Raw genomic sequence first — 12988 nt, forward strand, 5'->3', positions numbered from 1 at the left:
GCACGCAAGCGACCAGACACATGTGTAGCCCAGATTGTGGACCCAGAGAGTTATGAGCCACGTAAGTGGTTATTGTTTTAAACCGCTAAGTTTTGGGTGGTTTGTTATGCAGCAATAGATTACTAATACAATGATGACATTTATTTAAACGATTCTTTTATTTAAGAGTCCTAGGTATGTAACTTGGGCTTAGAAATCGGCCACGCACCGACTGTTTGGCATTTCCGCTGGCTTGGCTGTGGTCAGCTAAGCATCTCTGCTATGTCTTTGTGCGTTCTCTTCTGGACTGTGCGAAGACGCAGGACCTTACTTACAGTAAGCCCCTCGGTTCCTGTTCTCATATGGTTCGGGTTTCTCTTCAGCCAGAGGCCCTCCAGTGAGATTTGCAAGGCAGAAGAGAAGGCGAAACTGCTGTCCTTCAGGGTAATTGTGGGTGGAAGCGTGGACAGACGCCGGCCTGAGGTCTTGAGCGACTTCTGGGCGAACTCTTAGAAATCACCCAGTCTGAGGCTGCCGGTAGCTTCCCCACAGCCTTGGCATGCCCTGGGTTTCTGAACCTTTGCCTCCCCAGGCCTTCCAGGGGCATGCAAACCTCTGGTGAGGGCGAGTTCCAATTCCACCAGAAACCAGAATGTGATGCGTGTCATTATAAGGGACTGTGGTTGCCGGCTCTCAGCGCCAGACTCTAGTTGGGAGCTTCGCTTTGCTACCTTTTTTGGGGGCATGTTTTCTGATACATCATAAGGGCTACTCTCCAGCAACAGCCTAACGGGAGAGACGCGTAAGGGCAGGTATGGGAGCAGGGGCGGGGCTTCCACGCCTTCCCGGGGGTGGGGCAGCCTCGCAGCACCCGGATGTTGCCCACCCACCTGCAAGCCCCGCCTGACGACTTTTAAGCTCCGCGATTTAGGGAGCTGCCTTGCCTCAGTGTGCTCGTGTGTAAAATGGGAACAACAATTCTCACCCCAGGGGGTTGTTGGGAGGAACGGGTGAGCGCCACAAGTACAGAGTTTGTCCCACATCGTCCCTGTATGTGGCATCTGTTAGTTCAGGCTGTGTCTGAATTTCCAGGGACTGGCATCTGGATGATTGAATTGTACTCTTCCAACTGGCCCCCCTTTGCTGCCATCGCTTTCTCTCAAATAGGACACATCAGGGCATCTCAAGAAATGATTAATAGCTTTCCGAGCTTCCTTGTTTGGTTCCTCTCATCCCCCATCTCCACGTCGCGTGCACACCTTGCTCCCGTTGCAAAGGCTGCTTTCTAACAAGCGAAAACATTATACTCAGGTGAATGTGAACACAGTTGCAGTGGTATTTCCCAGGGATTGTCTTGGAAATCAACAAACAAATCAAAACGTCTCATTCCCCTGTAAGGATCTCAGTAGGATTAGGTCAGAATTCAAAAGTGGGGGGAGGGGGGAATCAGGAATGGAAAAAAACCCAATCATCCACCTTCACTCCCACAGTAGTTGCTGTGTTGAAAGAGTCCCACAAGGAATCAAGGGTGTATTAAAAACAGAAAATCAAAAAGCTTTATCTAATGTCTTGCTGTTCTTAGCTTGTTTGCTTATTTGTGGAAAGGCAGGGGGTGGGTGTTGGGCTTCTTGAAAAAATTTTTTTTCATGGGGGGATCTTCCACTGTCACCAAGAAGAAGCCCATCTTCCCAGAGATCTTCCCAGACCAAAAGCACGGCCTTCACTTGATCATAACAATGCATATTCGTTTTTCCTGTCCATACTCATGTTTATTTTAATATAGAAATGATAGCTCCCCCTAAATCTTTCTGGATTACAGGTGCTCCAAGAAGACGTGTGCCCAGGTTTAGTCCTTGAATGGTAATATTATAAAGAGAAGGAGCTCAGGACTCAAATTCGGACTTCCCCATTTTATAGCTGTGCGACCTTGGGCCATGAATTAATTTCTCTGAGTTTGTTATCTCATCTGAAAGAAAAAAGATAATATTTCCCGGCAGGGTTGTCGTGAAGATGATAATTCAATGAGATCATGTACGTGGAGTGCCTAACAAAGTGATAATATGTACACAGGAAACAGTCGCTGTGTTTATATTGTCCCTTATCCCGAGAAGGAGGAAAGTGAAGGGTGCTGGCAGACTACTCCTCTTTATTTGGTCCTAAGCAAGGGTGAGATCTCCAGGTGGCCACTGTATAACTTGTGCTGATGTGGGATTGAGGGAGGAGCCTGGAATAGCCACAGAGAAGACACATGTGTACAAAGAATGGGCTCCACGTAAGCAGAGACTTTGGTTTTCTTCAGCCAGGGCCTTCCAGTGATCTGTTCCTGAAAGACTTGCTCCCTAATGCATTTATGTGGCTCCAAATGTTTACTCAGATGGTCATGTGCTTAGAGCTGCGGCATGTGGAGGGCACATCGCTCTGGCTCTCCTCATTTATCTGGTTCATCTTGTCTGCTTGATTCCTTTGCCTGAACAGATGGATTTCAGACACCCAGAATGCTATGTTGAGTACACATGGTAGGATAAAATTAGAAGGTAATAACCAAGGTTTTTCTTTCTGCTGCTTCTTTTTGTTTGTTTGTTTCTGTTGTGTTTTTTTTTTTTTTTTTTTTTTTACCCCAAAGTAGTCCTGGCTTCCCAGGGAGGAGTGAGATGAAAGGGAGCATTGAAGACATCTCTGAACAGTTTTCAAACCAGTTTCGCACGGAATTTGAGAGAGAGGAGTAGACAGTCTTTTCTCAAGAGCCCAGGCTTTCTCCTGCAAGAACTTGGCTTTTTTCTTTTGGTTTTTGACAAAAGGTATTTTGAGGCCGGCATTTGCCTTAGAGGGATGTGGTGGTTTTAAGGCCCCGTCCTTAAATGGAGTATGGCGAACTAGAGACAGTAGAGAAGAATCTGGCAGAAATGATGATGTGTCACTCTGAGAACAGAGAATGGAAACCCTGGCTTTCCTCGTGGGAGCCATCTCTCGGTCTTGGACTGCGGGCCCTGGAGACACCAGTCACCATGTCATGAGGCAGCCCTGTGGAGGGGCCCATAGGGGCGGAGCAGGGAAGTTGGTCTTTTGAGGTCTGCCACATCCACGGGAAGGAGCTTGGAAGCGGATCCGACCGAAATGTCTGCAGTCTGGGAGTCACAGGCGGACTGCAGTCTCAGGAGAGGCCTTGAGGCAGGGTCCCCCGGCTAGTGACAGCCAACTCCCACCCCATCGAAACAGAGACAATAAATGTTTGTTTTGCTGAGCTGCTAAGTGTTGGGATAATCTGTTATTCACCAATAGATAAGTAATGCATGTGGCCAAGGCACGATGATATCAAATCCATCCGAAGAGGTGAGAAGGGTCTGATGGCCTGTTGGAGATGGAGGACAAGCAGAGAGACCATCACCAGGGCCAGGACAGTGATGGATCTCCATCTTGGGACATGGACAAATGCCCCAGCTTCCCAGAGGGGTGGATGGGAACCCCAGGTAAGTTTGGGGGCTTCTGCAAGGGAGGGAGGACTTACACCTCGCATCCTGAGGAGGAAGCAAACTTCCTGAAGAAGAGACTATTGCCTGCACTGAAATCACAGGAAGTAGAAGTAAAAGCCAGTTTGTCTAGGCCAGAAGCTGGCGACCTTCTGTAAAGAGTCAGATAAGTATTTTTGTTTGTGGGCCCTATAGTGTCTGTCACAGCTCCTAACTCAGCCACTGTGGAGCAAAAACAACCACGGACAAAATGTAGATGAAAAGCCATGAGTGTGTTCCAACAAAACTTAGTTTATAAAAACAGGCAGTGGGCCAGATTCGGCTCCTGGGACACAGTTTGTCAATCCCTGGTCTAGGTGCAGAGGATCTGAGTCAAACCGCTGAGTCACCAGCAGATCCAGGATTGCTGAAGAGGCTGAGGCCGGCCCCTGGACCTGGAAGGGCTTCCTGCTGGGCACGAAGATGTTGCAGAAGGAGCCGTGTGGACTGGAACATTTCAGCTACATGTGTCAGGGCATAAGGATAGAAGACTGAAGAAAATAGGAGTTTTATGTGTCAATGAGTCGGCATTGCTTTCTGGATTTTAATGCCGCCTTGGGGAACTCTGTGTGTGTGTGTGTGTGTGTGTGTGTGTGTGTGTGTGCGCGCGTGCGTGCACGCGCGTGCCTGTGGGGGGGGGGGGGGGGGGAGCAAAGGAGTTAGCAGGGACGATATCCTGAATTGACTGAGTTTAAACCCCAAGTCACAGAATTTTCTTGAATCAGCAAAATTTTTATCCTCCATCAGTGGTAAATGGACTTTGAGAACTAAGTTTGTATCAGTTCTGGAGTAATGAAAAAGGTGACATTTTTGCAGACCTGGGCACTGTGATTATGTAACATTTGTGTTTGCTATATACATGTAAATAGTTATAAGAAACAATATCAGGGAGATCCAGATTTTGGAGTTGGGGAAAAGCCAAAAATTCAGAGCACCTGAGTAGAAATATCATTTCCTGTGGCTCTTGGCTGATTCTAGAACTGGGCCAACTACATGATTTGCAAGGCTCAGTGCAAAATGCAAATGCCAGTCTTTCCTTTCGAAAAAGTAGAAAAAAAGTGCCGTTAAAGGTAGTACAGTACAAGGCTTTTTCCTTTCTTCCATGGTCTCTTTTTTGACTTGTCATGGAGTTTCTTATTTGCTCTTTAATGTTGTTTTAAGTAAAGAGAAATTAAAATTTTAATTATTAATATGAATTTTACTGTTCATCTTTATATTGTGCAAGGCCTCTTTTGAATGCAAACATAAGAGCATTTAACTCATGCAATCTGCAAACAACATAACTCCTGTTTTGTAGCTTGTACACGCCTATACACTTTGCTCCGAGCAGAGCTGCAGAAACGCGGCACGAAACTAACTTGGCTGTTTTCAGTTTCACCTCTGGATGCGGGCACATCCCACCGACATGTCTCCCTTTGGCTTCTGCTGAGTGCGGCAGGACAGAAAGAAAAGGGAGTGTGAGTCGCACCATCTTTCTTGTCGCTCCTCTGTGCTCATTCTGCGCATGCGGTGGAACAGCAAAGGGGAGCAGTTTGCGGGGAGGAGGGATGACGGGCTCCGATTGACTTGCCAGGGCCGCTGGACACAGTAGAAAGGGATCGTCTCCCAGCTGTGGACGGAGAAGTTGGAGATCACGGTGTTGGCAGGGCCATGCGGGCTCTGATGAGGACTCTGGGCCAAGACCTTCCAGGCCTTTCTCCCGGCTTCCCGGCCTTCCTTGGCTCGAGGCAGCCAGACTACAATTTCCGCATGCTGTTCCTTGTGTGCACACTTAGTGTCCAAATTTCCCCTGTTCGTAAAGATACCGGTCCTATTGGATGAGGGGCCCACCCCACTCCAATAGGACCTCATTTTAACTAATTACAACTGCGACAAACCTATTTCCAAATAAGGTCACAGTCTGAGGTGCTGGGGGTGAGGACTCTAACATATGAATTGGGGGCGGGGGGGGGGGCTTAATCCCTAACAGTTTCTTTGATCCTGTTGCTTAGAACTCATTGCTTTCTTTCTGTAGTTGAAACGGGTTCTGGTTTGAACAGAAAACACGACCCCTTGGGGCTGTCGGTGTCTCCCTACGCAGTTGTAGATGTGAGTCTTGCTCAAATCCCCACATTGTGGGTCCACCAGCATTGTGTGCTCATGGGGAACCATGAACACTGTATGTGAACATGGCAGCAAGGAACAGATGGAACAGAGGTATCGTGTATGTCCCTTCTGCTCATGTGCATGCTCCATTGTCCCATTGGACTTCACTTACAAAACCCAAGTTCAAAGATGAAATTTTTGGGGCGCCTGGGTGGCTCAGTCGGCTGAGTGTCTGACCCTTGGTTTCAGCTCAGGTCATGATTTCAGGGTCGGGGAATCGAGCCCCACGTTGGGCTCCTCACTCAGCGGGGAGTGCTTGGGATTCTCTCTCCCTTTCCCTCTGCCCCTCCTGCTCATGCTCTCTCTCTCTCTAAAAATAAATAAATAAATCTTTAAAAAAAAGACAAAATTACAAAGAATATCAAGATGGCAACAGCTGAGCATTAAAGCACACATGGTACTCTTCCGAGCCTGAAGCCCTGTGCAGTGGCCTGGGTCGCACACCCACAAGGCGGGGTCTCTCCAGAACTGCAGCCCACCTCTCGTACCTGAGCTTCATGCCCTGTGCTACAGATCCCTAGGAACCTACTGGGGATCCAATCCAACCACTGTAGACCAGGAGTCCCGGAAGGTTCAGTGCCTATCCCAAGATTCCCAACGGGAAGAGGCAGGACTGAAGCCCTGGTTGCCAGAGCCCTGGTCCATCCACGGCTTATTGTATTCCAGTACCTTGCCACTGGCTCCCTCAGCTGTCCCATCTGCTAAGAGCTGGCTCAGGGTGAATGTCCACTGCACAGAGACTTCTTTATGGCCAAGTATCCATGAGGTGTTGCGGGACACTCCTTAGATGTGTGTGTGTGTGGGAGGGGGACTGACCTGCCTTGCCTTCTCAGATGGCAGTCATTTCCCATCTAAACTGAATCTTAGGATTAAGTTCCCGGTTATGGGACGAGGAGCAAGGCTGTGATGTTAGAAGAATCAGCGTTTTCCTGTTCACAACTCAGTGAAAAGAAGGGGGTGAGGGCAAGAAAAGGGCTGGAGAAGTCAGAGGTAGCCCTTATCACACAGCAGCGCCATGATACCTAGATCTGACCCGAGGCAGAACGTTCCAAGGATGGGATTGGTTTTCAGAGTTCTCCTGACATTTCTGGCCTCCTTCCTGTCTCAGCTAACTTTTGCTATGTAGCAAACCACCCCAAAACATAGGGGCTTCAAATAACTGTCCATCCTCTGCTCACGATTTGTGGGTAATGAGGAGTGGGCTCAGTGGGACAGTTCTCCTCCAGCGCATCTTGCCCTGGAAGGCACGGGATGCCGAGCCGTGCCCAGAGGTAATGTCATAGATCGCAAATGGCCACAGTACTTTGTAGCTCTTCCCCCAAAGAAGCAGCATCTCTTTCTCCACCTCTTGAAGCTGAGCTGGCCTGTGACCTGTGGCGATCTTGCCCTGGCATCCGTGGTCCCTGGCCGCAGCTGGCTGGCTTAGGGAGGATTCGAGTAGCGCTCGACTGGGGCTTCTTCCTGTGGTCTCTCATCTGCCAGCAGGCTAGCTGGGCTCCTTTTCAGGGTGACAGCAGGGTTCCAAGAACAGCAAAAAAGGGAAGCTGTCAGGCCCATGGAGACCTAGGATTAGAACTCGCACACTGTCTCTTCGGCTTCGGTCTATGGATCACCACAGGTCACAGGCCAGCTCAGCTTCAAGAGGTGGAGAAAGAGATGCCGCTTCTTTGGGGGAAGAGCTACAAAGTACCGTGGCCATTTTGCGATCTATGACATTACCTCTGGGCACGGCTCGGCATCTCGTGCCTTCCATCCCGCACTCCTGAAACTTTCCTGTCCTGGTCTCATCCCTTTTCAGTCTTCCCCCTGGTTATTCCAGGGCTCTCCGTTCGGGATCTGTTACGAGAAGGAGCCAGCTTATTTTAGAATAATTTGTGCCCGATCACAGATAACAGATGTGGGAGAGACAAAGTAATAATAGGCCACTATTAGTGGGTCATTCTGAGAGCTTCCCGGTAGTAGAAGTTTAGGGCTTTTTGAAGAAAACCATGCCTTAAGTCAGGTCTGTTTACACTATCATGATCAAAAGAATTATCGGGAGAGTTTGTTGAAACTACAGATTCCTAAATCCGGGATGGAGGTGCTAGTTCTGTGTTTTCTGGGAGGAATCTGGGGGTCTGTGCATTGTCAAGCTTCCGGGCTGGTCCTTTTGATTAACTGGGTGTGGACGCCACAGCTGTATCTTAAAAGCATAAGAAGCATCTTGGCGGGAGGCAGGGAAGGTATTTGACTCCTAGGCCCCTGGAGGGATAGACTGTGTCTTCTTTCTTTCCCTGTGCCCACTGTGCCTGGTGCCCACAGGTATTTGCGATTCTTACCATGTTTAATTGAGTGGAGCCATGGTTCTCTTGTGTGGTTTGTGTTCTACCGGCGTCTCTTTCCTGGGATCACGTGAGGAATGCAAAATTCCTGGGCCCCATTCCAAGCCACGTGGGGCCCCGGGGGGTGGGGGTGACTGTGTCCCAATCAGGCTCAAACCCCACAGACGTTGGTAGGGTCTTCCTGGGGGTCCTAGCTCTCTGAGCCCACTCCTCGCCAGGACTAACACACTTGCAATTTGTTGCAATTCTTTCTTCTGCATTTTGGACTGGCAAGGTTTCCAGACTGATAGCAAAATGATGGTTCCTGCTGGGTGAATCAAGCTTTTAAATTGGTGTCAAGATCTTTCCCCTTTTCCTGAGTGGCTTTTAAAGCCCCGTGACTTAGGTGGAGAACTGAGGATTTAGGAATTAAAAAGGAACTGGCATGAGGGGGGTTCACCATTCCTTCAGAGTTTCAGATGCACACGTAATTATTAAAGTGGGTATACAACAGAGCATGTGCACACACACACACACACACACACAGTGGCCAGGGAACCAAGTACCTTGAAGTCATGTTGTGTTTTCGCTGTGATTGCCTGGACAGGGCTGGGCAAGAAGGAGTGTATAAGTCCTCCTCAGGCACACTGGCCCCGGGAGATTTAGTTTCCTGGGCCAGAAGTCCCCTGAGCAAAGAAGGAGACTTAAGAAGCGAGAGGACATTGGCCTAGGTGTCCCAAGTCTGGCCTTCTAGCCTCAGATACACCACAAATTCTTGGACCCGTTGCTTTGTCTCCCTGAGGCTCAGCTCTTTAGGTGCAAATGGTATAGACCTTGAGATGCTTTCCTTTCCCCTAAAACATTTTTGAGGATACTTTTGACTGAGTGCAAAACAGCAGTTAGTAAGACATAAACAGAAATTAGGAATTCCATCGGAGAATTGCACAGAGATTAGTGGAACATAGAATCCGAGAATCTGACCATTAAATCAGATTCTGAGAGCTTGGAGAGCCAGGGGAGGCCTGAAGAGGTCGAGTCAAAGGATTTTCTTGCCCTTATCAGGTAAGATAAGGAAATGGATGGGCATGGGGGGCATGGGGGTGGGCAAGTGGGGCTTGGGGTCGCCCAGGAGACGAGGTTACAGGAGCCAAGTGACAACTCCTTCTCTCCAGCCCCCATCCCTGCTGGTGGTTTGCCTGACATCTGAGGTTGCCTGGTGTCACCTGGCCCGTGGCATTCCTTGGCTTTGTGCGGCTTGTGTTTATGCGGGGTATGCAGGAGTTATCTCCATTTCACACCCTTGTGCTCACTAACGTGGTCAGGTGATGTTTAATTACAGCTGCGCAATTGTCCTGGGAATGCAATTCTGCTAATGGGTGTCTGAGTTCAGATGGGGCTTCCAATGGGAAGCAGATCTTTCAGCCTGAAGAAGTACCACACGTCCCACCCTTTGCTGAATATGCAAATGAAAAGGTGAAGGACGCTCTTAGTGGGTCAGAGTAAAACAAGCAGCCAGTGTTGCATGGACTGGGTGGAAGGAGCCACACGGGAGGGGTGTCTCCACATTGGATGCTTTGCCGATAGACAGCTCTGAAGGGGAAAAACCAGGCTGGGGACTCTCCCTACCAGCTCCCAAGACAGACCGTGAAGCTCTAGGAAAGCCAATATGGGACTGACACAGGCAAATAGATCCCTGGAAAAGGAGTGAGAACCCAGGCCACTCCACCCATTTTGCTTAGGATGTGAAATAATGGGACTTTTTATCTAGTGCTGTTGGAAATAAAAATAGGTACAACCACTTAGGAGAACAATTTGGTAACATCCAGTAAGATAAAGATACAGATACACTGTTACTCAGAATTATACTTCTAGATATATCTCCTAGGTGAATTCATATATACATATATATGCATCCATACCTATATCCATATCTACCTCTCTATGCACACACGTATATGTCAGGAGCCATGAACAATAGCAATCATAGAAGTATCATTTATAAGTAAAATATTGGAAACTTCCCAAAGTCCATTTGGAGGAGAAATGAATTGTTATATCTGTAATGGAATTCCACATAGCAGTGAAAAGAAATCAAGTAGAAATACATGAATCAATACGGATTAATTCCACAAATACAATATTGATCAAAAGGAAGCAATTTGCTAATGAATATTTGCAGTATGGTATCTATGCGCAACAATTCTATAAATTGAATAGGGATATATGTGTGGAGAGGAAAAAAGAAATGCAAATAAAGGAAAAACCTCTGAGATCAGGACAGAGGTTCCTCCTGGGTAGAAAGGAGGGAGAGGTAGGAGTCTCAGAGGTCCTATAAAGGGGATTTCACCATGTTGGCAATGAACTATTTTTTTTTTAAATTTTATTATGTTATGTTAGTCACCATACAATACATCATTAGTTTTTGAGGTAGTGATCCATGATCCATTGTTAGTGAACTATTTTTTAAGCTGGCGAGAGTCGTCATTCTTCACGCTGTTTTACGTGTCTCAAATGTTAATAAAAAGAAGTCGCAGCACTATTAGTTGTGGACCCAACCATATGTCTTTTCTCGGGCGACGGATCAGGATTGATCCAATCCAGGCATGGAGGTCCCATTTCCCTTTGCCAGATGATCACTTTCCCCACCTCCCTTATAAATGGGATTGGGCATATAACCTGTTTTCCTAAGACCTAAGAGGAAGTCAGCTTGTGGTGGGTGGGGGGGGTTCCACAGTTCTGGAAAGGTTTTATTTTCTGATAAAGAATCCCTTTGGCCCCTGACTCTTTTCTTTCTTGAGACTATAGATGGCGATGTGATGTCTATACCTTTGGCAGCCACCATCACGAAGTAACAAGCACCAGGGCAAAAGGTCTATGCTCCGAGGATGGTAGGGACATGGTCAGAGCTGGAGTATCTGTGGACACAACTGAGCTACAGAATGAACTTTGGAACCATCGAGAACCCACAGATTGTTTATTAAGTAAACAATAATTGTCTTAATGGCTCAAGCTACAGGTGGTCTGCCTTTCTGTTACTTGTGGGAAAACCTTCCTAATACAAAACTCAACAAATCATTTTCCATTTAACCTTATAGTTGGGCTTGCCATTTCATGAAAACACTAAACACTTTCTCTCCTTTAAATCTCTACTCTTTCCTCCACGAAGAGGGCCCCTTCTCTCTTGGTGAACTTGGCCCTAAAAGCTTCTGTGAAAGGGGTCCTCTGTAACACTTTCCCAGAGATCCCAAGTTACCAGCACTCTTCCTTTTCTGGGGCCCCCAACACCCACACTCTCTCCATTACAGCCCTTCCCACATGTAGCAGCACGTTCCACCATGAGTCCTTTTGAGGAAGGACCATGGCATCTTTATTACTGTGTCTCCTGTGGTTGACACAGCTCCAGGTACCTCAGAGGGGCCCAAGAGAAGCCAGGTAGAATGAAAGATGCCTGCCGCGTATCTATACCTCAGACAGAAAGCAAATCAAGTACTGAGCTGGGTAACTGAGGAGGAGAGGTGTGGAGGAAGAGAAATTTAGACGACCATAAAGGCACACTGCAAAGTGAACCCTCTTCTTAACAACCCTCTTCTTAATATTGATGCAGTATTCCATCAGTCTCTTCACATTTGCTAATGATTTTGTGTGTTGGACAGAATCACGTTTAAGCTCACCGGCCTATTTAAATCCTGGTTTCCTTTCATTTCCCCATCATAATCAGGTTTAAGTGACAATTGCATAAGGACTTATTTTCTAGGAGATAAATGAATGCACAGGTGATGGTGAGCACTTACAAAGTGATTGCTTTCCCAGAACTTGAACTACGAAAAATGTGGGCAACCTTTATTACTAGACAGAGAACCCTGTGTGCTTGGCAATACAGAGACATGGGTGATGCATTATTTAATTTTAATGGGCTTGAACATTTGCTCCAGAGCACTTCTCTGTGTCAGTAATCATGAGACTAGAACAGGGCTTACATTAAATATTTTTTCTGTCTTCTGAAAGCCTTGTTTTTACTTTTTAAAGTAGGTGGTGTGTGTGTGTGTGTGTGTGTGTGTGTGTGTGTGTGTGTGAATGTGGAGGGGAGTAAGAGATAAATGAAAGACAAGGAGCATCAATATGTAGAATAATGTTGAGACAGAAATTCACTGAAACATTGGCAGCAGCTCTTTATGTAGTCAATTTGCTGGACCATGAATTGGTGCGTATATAGAGGAGGCTTTAGTTGAGAGAAGATTCCAGCTGCAAGAGGAGTAGATTGAGACAGAGTTTGAAGCAGATCTTCATTCAGCAGAAGGTCATTTGCAAAACCTTGTTTATGCAAATGTAGGTGAATGATACTTTACATGTGTTATCTCATTTAAATTCACAAAGTCCTTTGAGGTCATACTATTGTTAATTTTATTTTGCAGAAAACAGACTTAGAAAACCTGTCCAGGGATTGCAGAACGAGTATGTCAAAGAGGTTCCCATTTTCCTGGGAATAGGGCGGAACTGTTGTTCTGTGGGTTTGGCAAATGTTGTCTCTCCCTTCGAGTTCTTGGAGGGTGGGGACCTGTCTGGATTAGGAGCCCAGGAGCATTTAGGGCATAAAAGACCCCATGCCTCCACTTCTGAAGTACAAAAGTTGACTTCAGGGCAGGGTGATTCCAATGAATGCCCAGGGCAGTGAGTCTTTGGAAGATTTACCATCAGACTGGAGTTATGGGACAAATGGGCTGACCTGATACATGGTCAGGAAGGAAGAAGTTTGTGTCATGGTCCTGGATTGTGGCTGCTGGAACCTGGCCTAGAGTTTTTATGGCACTTTCAAGCATCTTCTATTTTCTCACTGGGATAGCAAGAGAGTGATTTTTTCCCCCTCTAAAAACAAACTTGGCCACATGCAACCAAGGAGATTGCAAACTATAAAGCTCTTCTGACGCCATCTTCTTTCTCTAGAGTGGGGGCAGCCATAGCCCCACTCACTGGATTTCAGGGAGAACAGAATGAAGAGATGTATGGAAATCAGCAGGCAGCATCAGCTACTGCCTTGCTTCCTTGTCACTGAGATGCTGT

At 47.2% G+C, this 12988-nt stretch overlaps 1 long non-coding RNA gene across 1 annotated transcript; it reads left to right on the top strand.

Annotated features, from left to right (window-relative positions):
• The first annotated feature begins 3194 nt into the window (after positions 1–3194).
• Positions 3195–4008, top strand: LOC112835583 (uncharacterized). Its single transcript, XR_003211260.2, has 2 exons — positions 3195–3446; positions 3803–4008. It is a non-coding gene; the product is annotated as an uncharacterized lncRNA (long non-coding RNA).
• The last annotated feature ends 8980 nt before the right edge of the window (positions 4009–12988 follow it).

Source organism: Callorhinus ursinus, unplaced genomic scaffold (assembly GCF_003265705.2).
Source record: "Callorhinus ursinus isolate GAN/ISIS: 27379988/994484 unplaced genomic scaffold, GSC_fseal_2.0 scaffold4, whole genome shotgun sequence".
Classification (NCBI taxonomy): domain Eukaryota; kingdom Metazoa; phylum Chordata; class Mammalia; order Carnivora; family Otariidae; genus Callorhinus; species Callorhinus ursinus.